The sequence below is a fragment of the Giraffa tippelskirchi genome, chromosome 8 (assembly GCF_054371585.1).
Source record: "Giraffa tippelskirchi isolate mGirTip1 chromosome 8, T2T-mGirTip1v1.2.pri, whole genome shotgun sequence".
Lineage (NCBI taxonomy): Eukaryota > Metazoa > Chordata > Mammalia > Artiodactyla > Giraffidae > Giraffa > Giraffa tippelskirchi.
In genome coordinates this window covers 135,526,072-135,541,654 of record NC_137282.1, presented here as the reverse complement: position 1 = coordinate 135,541,654, position 15,583 = coordinate 135,526,072, and the positions used below count along the sequence as shown (strand labels likewise).

At 43.2% G+C, this 15,583-nt stretch overlaps 1 protein-coding gene across 3 annotated transcripts in view; it reads left to right on the top strand.

Annotated features, from left to right (window-relative positions):
- CLIC5 (chloride intracellular channel 5) overlaps window positions 1–15,583 on the top strand; it is a 167,174-nt gene that overhangs the window by 81,874 nt on the left and 69,717 nt on the right. The gene's annotated exons all lie outside the window — the stretch shown is intronic.

Below are 15,583 nucleotides of genomic sequence, written 5' to 3'. Positions count from 1 at the left end.
CTTTTATACCTAATAGCTTGTACCTGTTAATCCCTGACTCCTATATCTCCCTCCTCCCCTCTTCCTCCTAGAAATGGAGTATAACCTTTAAAAGTTGTGAATCACTATATTGTACACCTGTTATTTACATGATATTGTACATCAACTAATACTTCAGTAAAGTTTTTTTAAAAAATATGAAGTGCTATGGAGGAAGTAAGTAGGGGACTAATTTAGAGGGAGCAGCACCATAGAAGAGCATCTAGGAAAGGCTATATTTTAGCTCCAAACAAAGGGCTTAGCCCTTATTAGGTGCTGAGGAAACATTTGGCAAATGAATGCAAGTGTGTACATATAAGTGAAAATGAATAAGAGTATTCTCTTTTAAATCAGACATGCCCTCAACCCACCTTGACCTCCCCGTTGCCTCTTGGCCCCAGCTGGTCCATACCTAACTCTTCCATGTGGCTCTTCACCCTCCATCTTATCTGTCATCCCAAAACTCCCTGTGGAGGGCTGAGTACGGGAGCAGTGTGACCCCAGCTACCGCTGGGGAATGCCGCCGTCACCCTCCCAGCAGGCTGTGATGAAAGCCACCTGGACAGGACCCCGTGCTGTGCATGAATGTTTCCTGTCTTTACCTCACAGATCAACTCCAACCCCTACTCAGAAATACAGGTAAAACATCACTCTTTCAGGAACACTTAGGTGGCTTGGAGCATGACTGTATGTCCCCCTTACCAGGAGGTGTGGCTTTTTACAGCTTCTCAGTAAGAATGCCAGTAAAGCCCTACCCAGCGATTCCCTTCACGCCTCCCTTCCTGCGCTGCTATAGGAATTCTCCACTAGGTGAGGCTGGGCTGAGAGAGTCCCTGGGTGGAGGTCTGAGGATTTAACTGATTTATCGAGAATTATAGGCTCTCACTGAATATATGCTCAGCTCCTCTCTTGTATTGCTTTTCCATATTTCTCTCTGTCCCAGAATGTGTGGGCTTTCCCCTGGACAGTCCATAAAATTAGCCAACCAGCCTCAGTAATTCACCTTATCCTCAAATTATTTCTCAGCTTTTCCCAAGGCTGATTCCATTTCTGGATATGTCATTATTCTTTGCAGTTCTCCCCAACTCCAATGGCTTGTCACTTAGACCAACTTCCAGATGAGAGATAAAAGTGTTAATCAGTGCAGAAAGCTAATCATCGATGTCTTAAATGTCCCTTATTAAAACCGCTCAATCCACACGGCCAGGCAACCTGAGACAGAGTGGACCTGGGTCTGCATCTCCATGTGTGAAATCTCTCCTGGGCTTTTGTGGATATAATGTTGTACGCTCATCCACTAAAAGAACTGGAAAAGCCTTAGAGATGAACTAGCTCAGCTCATAAGGAAACTGAGTCCCAGGTTGGGGGCAGGAGGGACGTCCCCCAAGCCACCCAAACAGGTAGAGTGGGGCTGGGACTAGAACAAAAGCCCTTGCTGGGTCTGTGGTCTGGCTTTCATTGTTCCAAGCTGGTACTTGTGCAGCCACCTCATCTCACATTCGAACTTTTCCCCTAAAACTCCCTCTTGTTGGCTTTGCCATCTCCCAGGATCCTAGATCACAGCCTCAGACTCATCCTTGAGTGCTGTCAGTGTTCCATCAGATAGCGAGGCTTCCTTCAGAGTGGTCCCCTGGGCTGACACCCATCAAAGCTGAACAGGCAGGACTTCCCTGTGGTCCAGTGGCTAAGACTCTGTGCTCCCAAAGCAGGGGGCCCGGGTTCGATACCTGGTCAGGAAACTGGGTCCCACAAGCTGCAACAAAAGCTTCCACATGCTGCAACTAAGACTCAGCGAAGCCAAGTAATAAATAAATAATTTAAAAGAAAAAAGCTGAACAGCTATAGCGAGATACATCCTCCCCCCCCCCCCCGCCGACAGTCTATGGTCAGACTGTATCGCATCTGAGTGTCACCTGCATTCAGAAGATAAATGTCCTACATGGTATGGCTTCTGACAAACAAAAACTTCGACTCAGATTTACCCTCTGCTTCAGATTCTCCCTGGTTGTAAACATAAGCCTTTAAGAAATGAGTGTTTATAATAGAAGCTGCAGTATTTAATTTGTTGAATTAAATGTTTCACCTGCTGTGGCTCCCTACTGCATTTTTTGAAGTCCAGAGTATTTTCAGAAATTTCAGAAATTGTATAGGACAAGAAGGTTCTACTTGTCTAATAAGTAAAAGCTTATAGTAAGAAATTGCAATAAAATTGAAAATGAAAATAAGGACTCTCAAGAACCTAAGATCAAGGAGTGCGTGTTTCAAATATGATTTTGAGATTCTTGGAAGGCAAAGGGAAAAAAAAGAAAGCAACATTGGTTATAGAATTCTCTTTTTGAGAGTAGAAGAAGGCATCTAAATAAAATTCCCTAACACTGAATTACCTTGAAAAATAATTTAACTTTTTTCTATTTATGAAAGTAATTCATGTTCTCTGTAGAAAATTTGGAACAGATAAATATATAGACTATCACTCATAATCCACAACCCAAAGATAATTTCTGATAGCTTTTTTTTTCTTTCTCTCTCTTTTTTTTAACATTGGGATCAGATAGCCCAGTGGTCCCCAACATTTTTGACACCAGGGATGAGTTTTGTGAAAGACAGTTTTCCAGGGACCAGGGCAGGAAGTGGGGATGGTTTTGGGATGATACGAGTGCATTAAATTTTTTGTGCACTCTATTTCTGTTATTATTACATCAGCTTCACTTCAGATGACCAGGCATTAGATCCTGGAGGTTGTTGTTTAGTTGCTCAGTGGTGTCCACCTCTTTTGTGACCCATGGACTATAGCCTGCTAGGCTCCTCTGTCCATGGTATTTTCCGGGCAAGAATACTGGAACGGGTTGCCATTTCCTCCTCCAGGGGATCTTCTCGACTGAGGGATTGAACCCTCCTCTCCTGCATCTCCAGCATTGCAGGCAGATTCTTTACTGCTGAGCCATTGGGGAAGCCCTGGAGGTTAGGAACCCTTGATATAGCCTACACATTTAGCAGTGTGCTTTATTCACAGCATTATATCACTTGAATTTTCCCTGAACATTAAGTATCCTTAGTGGCACTGGGTCCTAAGGCCATTTCTCAAATGATACTTTATGTGGTGTGCAGGGAAACACTGAAGAATATAATAATATTATCAACTGTTTAAAAATAGTAAATGCAATAGAAAGCTTTGTATGATGATTTCTTCCAGTGACAGCTGGCAAAGACGGAGGCCATGACATTAAAATAGAATTTAGTGAGGGTGATTTTTACCAGTGCTAATCTTGTGTGGTAGAAGTGTTTAATTAACTTTTGGCAATGCACTGTGATTCTAGACCAGGCAGAAAGCTGGAGGGGTAGACAGATTACATACAGCCCTGAGCACATCTTCCCTAAATACCCCTTTCCAGAGAGACTCTCGATTCAAAGCTTCTTTAAGGTTTTGAGTCAGGGAGTTGGGTCTCTAAGATACTAAATAATGCTTCAGTGAACTGGGAAGGAATGCGACTTGCTTAGAGGGGTCTCTTCCATTCAAAGGGTCATTTTGGACTGGGAGAGAGGGGGTGAATACAACCCCTCAGAATATTGGCTATATTCCCCATGTTGTACATACTGTATATCCTTGTAGTCTATCTTACACCCAGTAGTTTGTACCTCCCTCTCCCCAACTTTTAGTCCCCCCTCCCCCTTCCTTCTCCCTGCTGGTAACCACTACTTTGTTCTCTGTGAGTCTGCTTCTTTCTTGTAATGGTCAGTAATTTGTTGTATTTTGTAGATTCCACGTTTAAGAGATATCATACTGTATTTGTTTTTCTCTGACTAATTTCACTTAATGCCCTCTCCTTCAAGTCCATCCTTGTTGCAAATGGCCAAATTGCATTCCTTTTTATGGCTGAATAGTATTTCATTGTATACACATACCGCATGTTCTTAATCCAGTCATCAGTTGGTGGGTACTTAGATTGCTTCCCTGTCTTGGCAATTGTAAATAATGCTGCTATGAACATTGAGGTACATTTTTTTTTGAATTAGTGTTTTCCTTTTCCCCCCAGGCATGGGATTGCTGGATCATATGATAGTTCTATTTTTAGTTTTTTGAAGACCCTCAGAAATTTGCCCAAGATTACAAAGCTAGTAAGTGACAAAGCCCAGTAAGATTCCTAAGACCAGAAGCTGACCTTCCGTTGTATATTACCTTCCCATGCTCTGCATCTTCCTGAGAATATCAGAGCTGTGGCAAATCCCAGGGAGAAATGCTGAGTGGAGACTCAGAGGACAAGTCTTGTACCCAGAACAGTACCTAATGCATTGTTAATACCTAATGTGTGTCTAGTGAATGAATGAAATGAACTATCCACAAAATAATTCTAGTAAGAATGGCCATAAAAGGCTTTGCAGGGAGGGTGAGATCTGAGTTGGTATTTGAGAGTGGAGACCTAGGGAAAATGCCATCTAGAAGACACAAAAGGTACAGATAACAGGGCAGATAGAGCAAAACAAGTTCCAGTAGAGGTGATGGGCAAGTGATTTGCCTGAAGGGGTGAAGAGGCAAGGAAAGGTCCTGAAAGCGGAACTTATCGATAAAACTGAGAAGAGAGGGCCTTCTTTGGCAGTCCAGTGGTTGAGACTTCCATTGCAGAGTGCGTGGGTTCGATCCCTGGTCCAGGAACTAAGATCCTGCATGCTTCGAGGCACAGCCCAAAAATAGAAGAAAAAATATAAGTTAAATCCCTACCTTGTACAAAAGCAAATGCAAAAAATAAAGTTGCAAAAGTACTAGAGAGGAAAATCCAGAAAATTAAAAAAAAAAAAAGAATTCCCTTAAAAAAAAAAAAAACTAAGAAGAGAGAGTGGGGCCCCTGAGAAGCAACCTACTGGATTTTATCCTATTGTCAGTGAAAGGTCATTAGAGGGTTTGAATATGGCTTCTGAAGGGCCAAGGGAACAACTTAGAACATTCCAATGTATGTGTCCATTTTTAACATTACAGATGACAGAAGAAATGAACCACAGCTGGACTGCAGATCTGGGGGAGTTTGCTGGCTTGGCAGCAAGAAAGTCATCTTTCCAAAAGTCACATAGCCACTATGATTCATTATAACTTGCATGCAGTGATAACAATGACAGCGTGCCTGTCCGTAAAACTTGCAGTGGCATTTGATAAAAATGAGGTTTATAGTTCATTGATGAAGCCTGAAGGGCTGTCCAAGAAAAGAGGCATCCAAATCCAAAAAACCACGGGATTAAAAATGAAGAATGGAGACAATGCTCTAATCCCTGCTATTCAAGGATAGAATAAAAGCAATTACCCAATCTATTTATTTAAAATAAATATTTATTACAGATATTTATTATCAGTCATCATATTGCTTAAGCACAGCTTCCTTGCGAAAGACAAAGCTCTGAGAGGAAGTAACTTCCTCTTCTGATATGTGGGCAGATCTATTTAAACTACACTGCCCATTCAGTCAAAAGTCAAGTGAACATGGCAGCACAATGTGTACCTCGCATACACATGGCACACTTATAAAATCCACCCCTTTGAGAGAATTAATAGCCCTTTGTTATTGTTGTTTTCCTAACTGCCTTTCATTTCTTCTAGTTATTTTAGGAAAACTCATAGGTCTGAGCCACTACCATGTCCATCATTCATTTAAATAGAGTCACTTAAAAAGTGATTCTTATTTTCATTTTTATATTTTCAATTTCTGTTTTATTTTGGAGTATAGTTGATTAACAATATTGTGTTAGTTTCAGGTGTACAGCAAAGTAATTCAGTTACACATTTACATATATCTATTCAAGTTCTTTTCCCATTTGGGTTATTATGGAATATGGAGCAGAGTTCCCTGTGCTATACAGTAGGCCCTGTTGGTTATCCATTTTATTTATTTTTTTTGGTCATGCTATGTGGGATCCATTTGGTCATGTGGGATCGTAGTTCCCCAGCCAGGGATCAAACCCGCTCCCCCTGCGTTGGAAGCACGGAGTCTTAACCACTGGACCGCCAAGGGAGTCCCAGTTATCTGTTTTAAATATAGCAGCGTGTACACATCAATCCCAAACTCCCAATCTCAATACTGAGAATCACCAGGTTTGATCCCATGAAGGATGAAATTGTAAGATGATGAACCAAAAGTACTAAGAAGGGGCTATTTGAAATTTCCAAGCTGCTTGATGTGAATGAACTCTTTCCACATACATGAATTTCTTTTTTTCTTTTTTTAATGTTTTAAAGTTTATTTATTTGAATTGAAGGATAATTGCTTTACAATATTGGTTTGATTTCTGCCATATATCAGCATGAATCAGCCATGGGTGTACATACGTCCCCTCCCTCTTGTACCTCCCTCCTGCTTCCCACCCTTTCCCACCCCTCTAGGTTGTTACAGAGCCCTGGTTTGAGGTTCCTGAGTCATACAGCAAATTTCCATTGGCTATCTATTTTACTGTATATGCTTCCATGCTACTCTCTCCATTCATCTCACCCTTATTTTCCTCTCCCCTGCCCTTGTCCACAAATCTGTTCTCTACATCTGTGTCAATATCGCTGCCCTGCAAATAGGTTCATCAGTACCATCTTTTTAGGTTCTGTATATATTACTTAATATACTATACTTGTCTTTTTCTTTCTGACTTACTTCACTCTGTATAATAGACTCTAGGTTCATCCACCTCATTAGAACTGACTCAAAAATGTCCCTTTTATGGCTGAGTAGTATTCCATTGTATATATGTACCATAGCTTCTTTATCCATTCATCTGTTGATGGACATCTAGGTTGCTTCCATGTCTTAGCTATTGTAAACAGTGCCGCAGTGAACATTGGGGTATATCCGCGTGCATGAATTTCTTAAATGTAAGCATCTATGTTTACATGTTCCTTTAAATCCGATTTTGAAAGTAGAAATGACATATATAGTGTTACCAACTTATCTGAGTTTGCCCAGGGCTTTCCCAGTTTTAAGCTGTGAAGGTTTTGGAATACCCTCAATGATGGGCAAGCTGAGATGGCTGGTCACCATACACATTCAATAAGCAAGCATACAAAAAATAAATCCAGATGGGAGATGGTGAGAATGGAAGGATGCTGTCATAATCTCCCACCCAGAAGTAAACACTGCTCCCCAGGACACATAGAACACATCAGTGGGACAGTATTTACAGTTTATCCATTCTTCCTTATATATAATTTATGATTATTACTTAATAATAGCAGCTTATTATATATTAAACATAGTGATGATTATGGTTATTATATTCATTTATTCATAGGTAGCTAGAAGCTGGAACCACTGCTGTTGATCAGAGCCCTTCCCATGCACACGGTCTCATGTGAACTCTAGTAGTCACTCTGAAAGATGGACAGGGCAGGTGGCAGAGGTCAGATATGAAGGCAGCTCCCACTTTTAAGGGAGCATCTAGACCAAAGTCTAGGATTTCTGATTCCCTATCCAGTGATTTCACCACCACTGGTCATTTTTATTCCCTTTGGGACATCCAGGCACTGATCCTTCACTTTGATAATGTAAAGAAATAGGTCATCATTTATCACGTACAACATACATTAATCCAAAGACTTTGAAACACCTTTTAGTTTTACTGATTACCTTCTGGGTGAGGGTGTTAATGGTACTAACCCCCATTTTGCAGGAAGAGAAACGAAGGCTCCAGCTGCCCTGGTTTAGATTATTGAGCACTTACAACTTGGAGACTGACAGTTAAAATACTATCTTGTTCTTTCTGATTTGATATAATTGGACGTTTGGTACCTTTGAAGATATTTTATAAATCAACAGCATAACTCTATATATATGTAAAAGAAATGTCTAGGGACTTCCCTGGTGGTCCAGTGGCTGAGACTCCATGCTCCCAATCGGGCGACCTGGGTTCGATGCCCGACCAGGGAACTAGATCCCACAGGGCACAACTAAGACTGGGCACAGCCCAGTAAATAAATAAATTCATTAAATGTCTAGATTTCTGGAGACCCACAAAAAGCAAAAGCTTACCTGTCCAGGGAGAATCCAAGATCATCACCAAAGAAGCTGATGGTGCGCTGGGGCTGCCATTCATATGTGTTGGATTCCCCGTTGATCTCACACAATATGCGTCTCAGCTTTGGCACAAAGCCTTTGGTTTCAGTTGCACATTGAATAACAGGAACCACATCTTAGGCGCTGATCCGTCCCTAGCACCTAAGTTGTTTTCTGTTTTGTTAAAACCGTTTTCTCTCATCTCTCGTGTTCTGTGTCTGCTTCCCAACAGGCCAGCAGGCTTGGATTTGCTAACGTCTCAGAGGCACAAGTCGACCTGCTCTCTAAATGTGTGTCACCAAAGCTGAGTCCTTGGTCACTCTCAAGCCCCAAGTCAGAGCCTTTTGGAGACACGAGTGCAAATATGCAAGGGTACATCAGAGGGGTTCCCTTGATTTTTCCTTTCTTTTTTGTCCCTTCTCTTTTATTTTACCCTGTTGGTTTCAATTACAAATAGACGATCAGTGTGACAAGTCAGACCCTGAAGATATATATAGATCCAGATCTTTTGGCCAGCATCTTGAAGTTCAAACATCTCTGACACCTGTAAGTTCCTTTGTAAATTTGTGGCTAATTCTTTTGGAGGCAAAACTGATCTAAATTTTTGGAGGCTGTTGGTTGTCACTATGTATCCCACTTTTTGCTGCAGAAGGGTTAATGGGCTTGATTACAGGGTGGTGCCCAGAGCCTGCTCAGTATGGGATGGGGTGACATGTCACCTTCCTGCATGCCAGAATATTTAAAATTTTGAAACATACCTGTCCGAGGGGTTTCAGATATTTCCTTGTCTGAGAACTATATAAAGAAACTATGAAGACTCCACTTTCCTTATCCCTCCTGTGCCTCCTACTGGAGAAAAATGGATGTTATCAGTGTTAAGGTGGGGCTTCCCAGGTGACACTAGCAGTAAAGATCCCGATTGCCAGTGCAGGAGATGTAAGAGACACGGGTTTGATCCCTGGGTTGGGAAGATCCCCTGGAAGAGGGCATAGCAACCCACTCCAGTACTCTTGCCTGGAGAATCCCATGGACAGAGGAGCCTGGGGGGCTATAGTCCATAGGGTCTCAAAGAGTTGGACATGACTGAAGGGACTGTGCACACATTGCAAGCATCAGTGTTAAGTGCTGCCCTCTCTCTCTCTCTCTCACACACACACACATTTTTCTTTTAAAAACAAAGCCCTGTATATGTGTTTTTATGTATCACAGGGTTGTTTTTTTTTAAATAAAAAGGGATCATACTACTCATGTCACTTTGTGACTTGCATTTTTTTCCCACCATGAAATTCTTTGCAGGATAAGACATAAGACTCCAATTCACTCTCTTTACTAGCTGTAGACTCTGGCATTAAATATGACCGTATTGCCCCATAGTCAACCATTCTGCTTTCAATGGGCATGTTGTTAGCAGTATTCATGATTATAAAATGACAACTTATTGACAGAAGTTAATTCATTTTCTATACATTGGCATGTTGGTTGGCCAAGAAACCTTTTCTTTCCATTATGCAGGTAGAAACCTTGTTAGTGGCTCAGTCATGTCCAACTCTTTGCAATTCCATGGATTGAGACCCACCAGGCTCCTCCATTCATGGGATTTTCCAGGCAAGAATGCTGGAGTGGGTTGCTATTCCCTTCTCCAGGGGACTTTCAGGAAGAAAATTTTGTTTGTTTGGTTTAAAAAATTTTTTTTTGATATATTTTTTTAAAACTTCAACATATTGGCTTTCTTGTTTTTCTGTACTTCTCTGTGTAAGTTGTCTATGCCCCAAGGGTTGCAGGCAGGCAGATGGCCTGCACTACACAGCAATGGGCACCAATGTGGCACCTTCAGAAACCTGAGGTCACCTCCCGCCACTTGTTAGGTTTCCATAACTTCACCTCTCAGGAGAGGGTGCAACCTCTGACCAGCACCCCGCCCCCCTTCTAGGCAAAGAGGCAGGGGGCTTTAGGGGACTCAGGCCTGCACGGATGATACGTTCAGTGACTCTAGACTCTGCCGGCTCCTGGTGGACAAGCCACATCATGGAATTTCAATCAATAATTTAACCCTGGCTCCAGTTTCAGCTGCAAGGTTTGCTTTCAGCACCAGGCTGCCTTTGTTATATCCATGCAGGTCCCCCTCCTCTGCTCAAGGTCTGGAAATTTGGCTGAGATTCACTCATATTTCTAGAACCCGGTAGGGCCAGATTCCTAGGTACAAGAGTGGAGATTTTTTTTTTTTTTTTGGTAAACAGGAGTTATGGGAAATCCAGAAGTGCAAAAATGTACTTTTTTTAAGCTCAAAAAGGAAAGCTGGCCATCACTGCCCTAGTGCACGAATCATGAAGGTCTTTGCACTGTTGCTGTATGAGGCCTTTGTACATCCAAAGATTCTAAAGACCAGCCTTTTCCAACACCAATAGAAGACATAAATCACCTGGAGTTTTTGTTGGAAATGGAGTCTCGGGTTCAGAAGGTCTGGAGTAGGTTCTCAGAAACTACATATCTACCAAGCTCCTAGAGGAGGCTGATGTTGCTGGTCCACGGACCTAACTTTGAGTAGCATGGTTGTAGACAACCTAGAATTTCCTCCTGTGGAGACAGTTGTTCCCTTTAGGGCCACTGCTGGGAGTTGTGTGGAGAGACGAGACATTCTTAATGGGACTCAGTTGAGGGTTGGGTGCACGTTCATTCCCTGACTGTCGAGCTGTCCGGCACCATGAAAGTGAAAGTCAATCAGTCATATCCAATTCTTTCCTACCCCATGGACTGTAGCCTCTGTCCATGGAATTCTCCAGGCAAGAGTACTGGAGTGAGTTGCCATTCCCTTCTCCAGGAGATCTTCCCGACCCAGGGATTGAACCCAGGTCTCCTGCATTTCAGGCAGATTCTTTATCAGCACTGTATTCTAGCTGTAATTTTATAACTGAGCAGGACTGTATGGGGCCTTCCCAGGACAGGCCTTCCCTCACATCCTCTGCTTTAGCTCCTCTCTGAAGTACCTAGATAACAGTACTTGAGGCACATTTCCTGAGTTGTTTTGCAAATGTGAAAACACCCTCCCCGACAACAAATGGAAGACGTTAACTACTTGATGACCACGGCCACATAGCCCCGGGCCTCCTAGAACCTAAGGACTGATAATGTTCACCCTTGTTACACCACTCTGTTACCTCACTATCAGCCAGTTAGAGAACTGTGCACGAGCTGATCACAGACCCTGTGACAGCCCTGGCCCCCACCTGGCCCTTAAAAGCTCTTTGCTGAAACCCTTAGGGGAGCTCAGAGCTTTTTAGGGCCTGAGTCACTTCGCCTCCTTGTGTGGCCCTGCAGTAAACCTTTCTCTGCTCCAGACTCCATTGTCTCAGTTTGTTTGGCCTCATTGTACATGGGGCACATGAACTTCCATCAACAATTTCTGAAGAAGGACCAGATGTGGAGTCATAATGTTAGTCTTATTATACATCCTTTCAGGGCACTAGCATGTACAGTACCTCATTTGATCTTCACAGAGAAGTTGAATCAGGTGAGCCGCTGTTATTTTCCCAAGTTACGCTTGAGGGGGGAGAGACCTTTGAGGCTAGTTCAAGCCATCTTTTATTCCCCTTTGGGTGAAACAATTGAGAGAAGAAATGCCATGCTCAAAGCTAATTCCAGAGCTGCAAATGCAACAGAGCAAGAAAGTCTTGGATAATCACATCCTTTGCTCACGTCACATTGTTCCTAAGATCTTGTTTCTCTTCAGCCTCACCTTTTGTCTCCAAGACTGTGGTCTTTGCATATAAATTATATTTTTGAACAACTAGAATGTTATATCCAGCCCTGAACTATGTTACGAAACTGAGAAGAGAAAAATAGTCATTCTACTATGACTTAGTAAAAAGAGATCCTGTTAAAGAGAGATGTGATAAAAGCCACTTTGGAGAACACAGAGGAAATTGATGCTTCTTATTTTAGCTTTGGGCTTCCCCGGTGACTCAGCCAGCGGTAAAGAATCTGCCTGCAATGCAGGAGACACAGGGATGCCGGTTCGATCCTTGGGTCAGGAAGATCCCCTGGAGGAGGGCACGGCAAGCTATTCCAGTATTCTTGCTGGGAAAATCCCATGGACAAAGGAGTCTGATGGGCTACAGTCCAAAGGGTTTCAAAGAGTCGGACCTGACTGAAGCGACTGAGCACATTTTAACTTTGCCCCCTTTCTTCTACCTCTCCATCAAAAGATTATTTGAAGGGGTTGCTTCTAAACATTAGATAAGACCCAGCGGTCTATCTGCTGTAAATTGTTGAAGGCCATTGCTTAGTCTAAACATAGCCCAACAATAGCAGGTTTCCTTCCTTAGACAGGTTTTACAAGTAAAGGGAAACTATTGTGATTTTAGCTTGTCTTGGCTTATAATGGTGGATATTGGGGGTTGGGGTGTGGAGGACATGGCATTAGTACAATTTTTAACACACAGGTGCAACAGTTCTATGCGATACCTTCAAACTAAATGGAAATACAAATGATATGTTTTGGTGACTGTCTGCAGTGACATAAATGTCCATGGATTGAGCGACCTCTGTTAGAGCTGAAAATGCTTCTTCACGTCCAAATGGCTGATTTGAAAGAGTCTCTGTGGATCTCAGTTGTTGTTGTTGTTGTTCAGTCGCTAAGTTGTGTCTGACTCTTTGTGAACCCATGGACTGTGGCATACCAGGCTTCCCTATCTTTCACCATCTCCTGGAGTTTGCTCAAATTCTTGTCCATTGAGTCGGTGATGCCATCCAACCATCCCATCCTCTATTGCCCTCTTCTCCTTTTTTCCTCAATCTTTCCCAGAATCAGGGTCTTTTCCAATAAGTCAGGCCTCAGAGTTAGGATGCAGAAGCCAAAAACTGGGGTTTTGTGGTACTTGTGGACTTGGGTACTGAGAAGCATCACACCAAATTCTGAAATGTACAGAAAAGATGCAGTAAAGGAGAAGAAAAACGTCTGCAAAGAAAAGAAAAGAAAAGCTTCTGCACCTCACTTATTTCAGAGTTATTTGGGAGCAGTTTTGTATCTTTATGATGGCCACTATCAATATTTTTTCCTAGGCACGTAGTGGAGGATTTGCATTACAGTTCTTCACAAGCAAGGGTCATTTCTAATTTCTTGGCGCCCAATTAATACTGCTGAACAAGTGAGCATGGAGAGAAACAAAGAATTCGGGACTAGACATTGTCCAGTCATCCCTTCATCTAATGGGCGAGGTTGCAGAAGATGACACTAAGGCAATGACGTTCTCAAAGGCATAATACCCTGCAGAACATCTGGCACCAGCCCAGAGATTCTTGTGACTCCCATTGGCCAGGCAGAAGGTAGGATGGGCAATCTGTCTCTTGTAACTAGAATTTGTGATAGAAAATATGATGGGTCTTGGAACAGTTCCCTTTTGGGGGAGAAACGCAGACCCCCATCTCAGATTGTGGCTTCCTGGGTGATGACCTGGACTCTTGTGTGTGTGGTGTAATTACTGGGGTCAATATATTTCTTTATGGGAGTACAATAAATAGAACATTTCCTGCCTTAGGCTGCCATTTGGAAAAGCTTTTCATTTCCCCTCTGGGCCTCGGGGATTACAAAAGACAGACTTCTTTTCAATTACAGCTTGGCCTGAGCTTGAACGTGAAACTCAGCTGTGAGCAAGCTCAGACCGACGATTTTAAGGCAGAGAAAATGAAATGAGGTCTCCTCCATGCAAAACCTGGCTCAGTTTCTGTGTCTGTAGCTGGAAGGCTGTTTGTAACCCCCACTCCACCTCTCCAGCTTTGAAGCAAGAAATATAATCATCTAGAAGGACAGTCTTCACAACAAATTCTGCAAGAGCTGGGAGCTTATGGTGAATAGAACATTCTTCTCCTGCATGGTGGCAGAGAAGACCCTCCATCTAGGGCCATCGCTCCTTCCTGCTTCCACTCTACTCAGGTTCTATCATTCTTGCACTCTACATATGACCAGGGCATCATCTCTTGAAGTTTTGCTGCCTCCATGTGGGACAGGGTCTCGTTCAGCACTGCCCTCCCAGACTCAGCACCCAAGAGGCCCCCAGTGAAGATGCTGGTCCCACTCCCCACGTGGCCAGGTGACTGCACTTGCTTAGAGATGGAGCTAAAGCCTCCTACGTGGCCAAGAAAGCCAGGAAAGACAGATATGGGACTTGATGAAATCCTCTGTTGCAGAAAAAGTTAAGTTTCCAGCCATTGTTGGCTAGAGGATGGTAGAGAATAGTGCCCGGGGAGAGGAAGGTAGCTGAGCACATCTGATCATGGGAGAGCTACTGCCAAGAAGCCGGATTTCTGGACCCAGTCAGAGTGCTGTCATCTTCAGGGAGGACCCACCTGCAGAGCTCCGTGTGGACCGGCAACTGGGAAGACATCAGCTGGCGAGTGGAGCTGCTGTCTGTGTCTGTGTGGACTTGAGATTCTGCAGACGTCCTCATCCAAAATGCGTTCCGCATTCCTTGAATGACTCAAGAGGGTGCCCTTCCTCCAGGACGATGGGGAGGGGCAGCAGTAGCAGTGGGATGAGGGGGAGAGGGCGGCTCCGATCCTAAGGAGTTTCCAGGTTAGCTAAGGAAACAGGGAGCCCGGAGAGCAGGGAGGGCCCCTCAAGTGTCTCCTGAGACTCGGGTTCCCTGTAGCTCATGTGGGTTCAGGGAGCTCTTTTGTCAGTTTTCTGTTCTACCATGTTTCTTAGAGGAGTGTATTGTCCATCCCTAATTTTAAGCACCATCAGGCCAGCCCTGTTTAAACATTAGAATAACTTCGAGAGTTAAAAAAAAAAATCACTTGAGTTGTCCATGTGTGCTAAGTGGCTTCAGTTCGTGTCTGTCTCTGTGCGACCGCATGGACTCTGGCCTGCCAGCTCCTCTGTCCATGGGATTCTCCAGGCAAGAAGACTGGAGTGGGTTGCCGGACTTGAGTTCTACCCCAGATTAATTAATCAGAATATCTGAGTGTGGGACCTGGACGTGGCATGATTAAATGAGTATTAGGATAGAATTTTCAAGCTTTATAAATCCTAATTTACTGACATAAAACACTAATTTAGCAAAGAATGTTCCAGAAGGGTCCTGGATTTACATGACCCTGTTTAGTAAATCTCATGATTCAGATTCTATTTTAGTGCCACGAGGCTTTCAACCTGTCTTATTTGACAGGTTTGGATAGATGAGAGCTTATTGAACCCAACTGAGAGGCCTGGTGACAGATTTTGTAATTTCTCTAAAGTCTTTGCAGACCAGTTTGTGATATGAAGATGCTCAATTTAAAACCTTCACGCAGGGACTTCCCTGGTGGTCCAGTGTTAAGACTCCATGCTTACACTGTGGGGGGCCCCGATTGGGTCCCCATGTCATGCAGCATGGCCAAATAAATAAATAATATTGAAAAAAAGATAATTGGCAAAATAATTGAAATTTAAAACAAATTAAAAAAAAACCCTCATGCAGACAACCAGAGCAGAGGGCAAGATGAGGAACAGTGGCAGAATCTCTGTCATCACAGGATTCCAAACACCATTCTTTTTGTCAGAGAATCAGTAT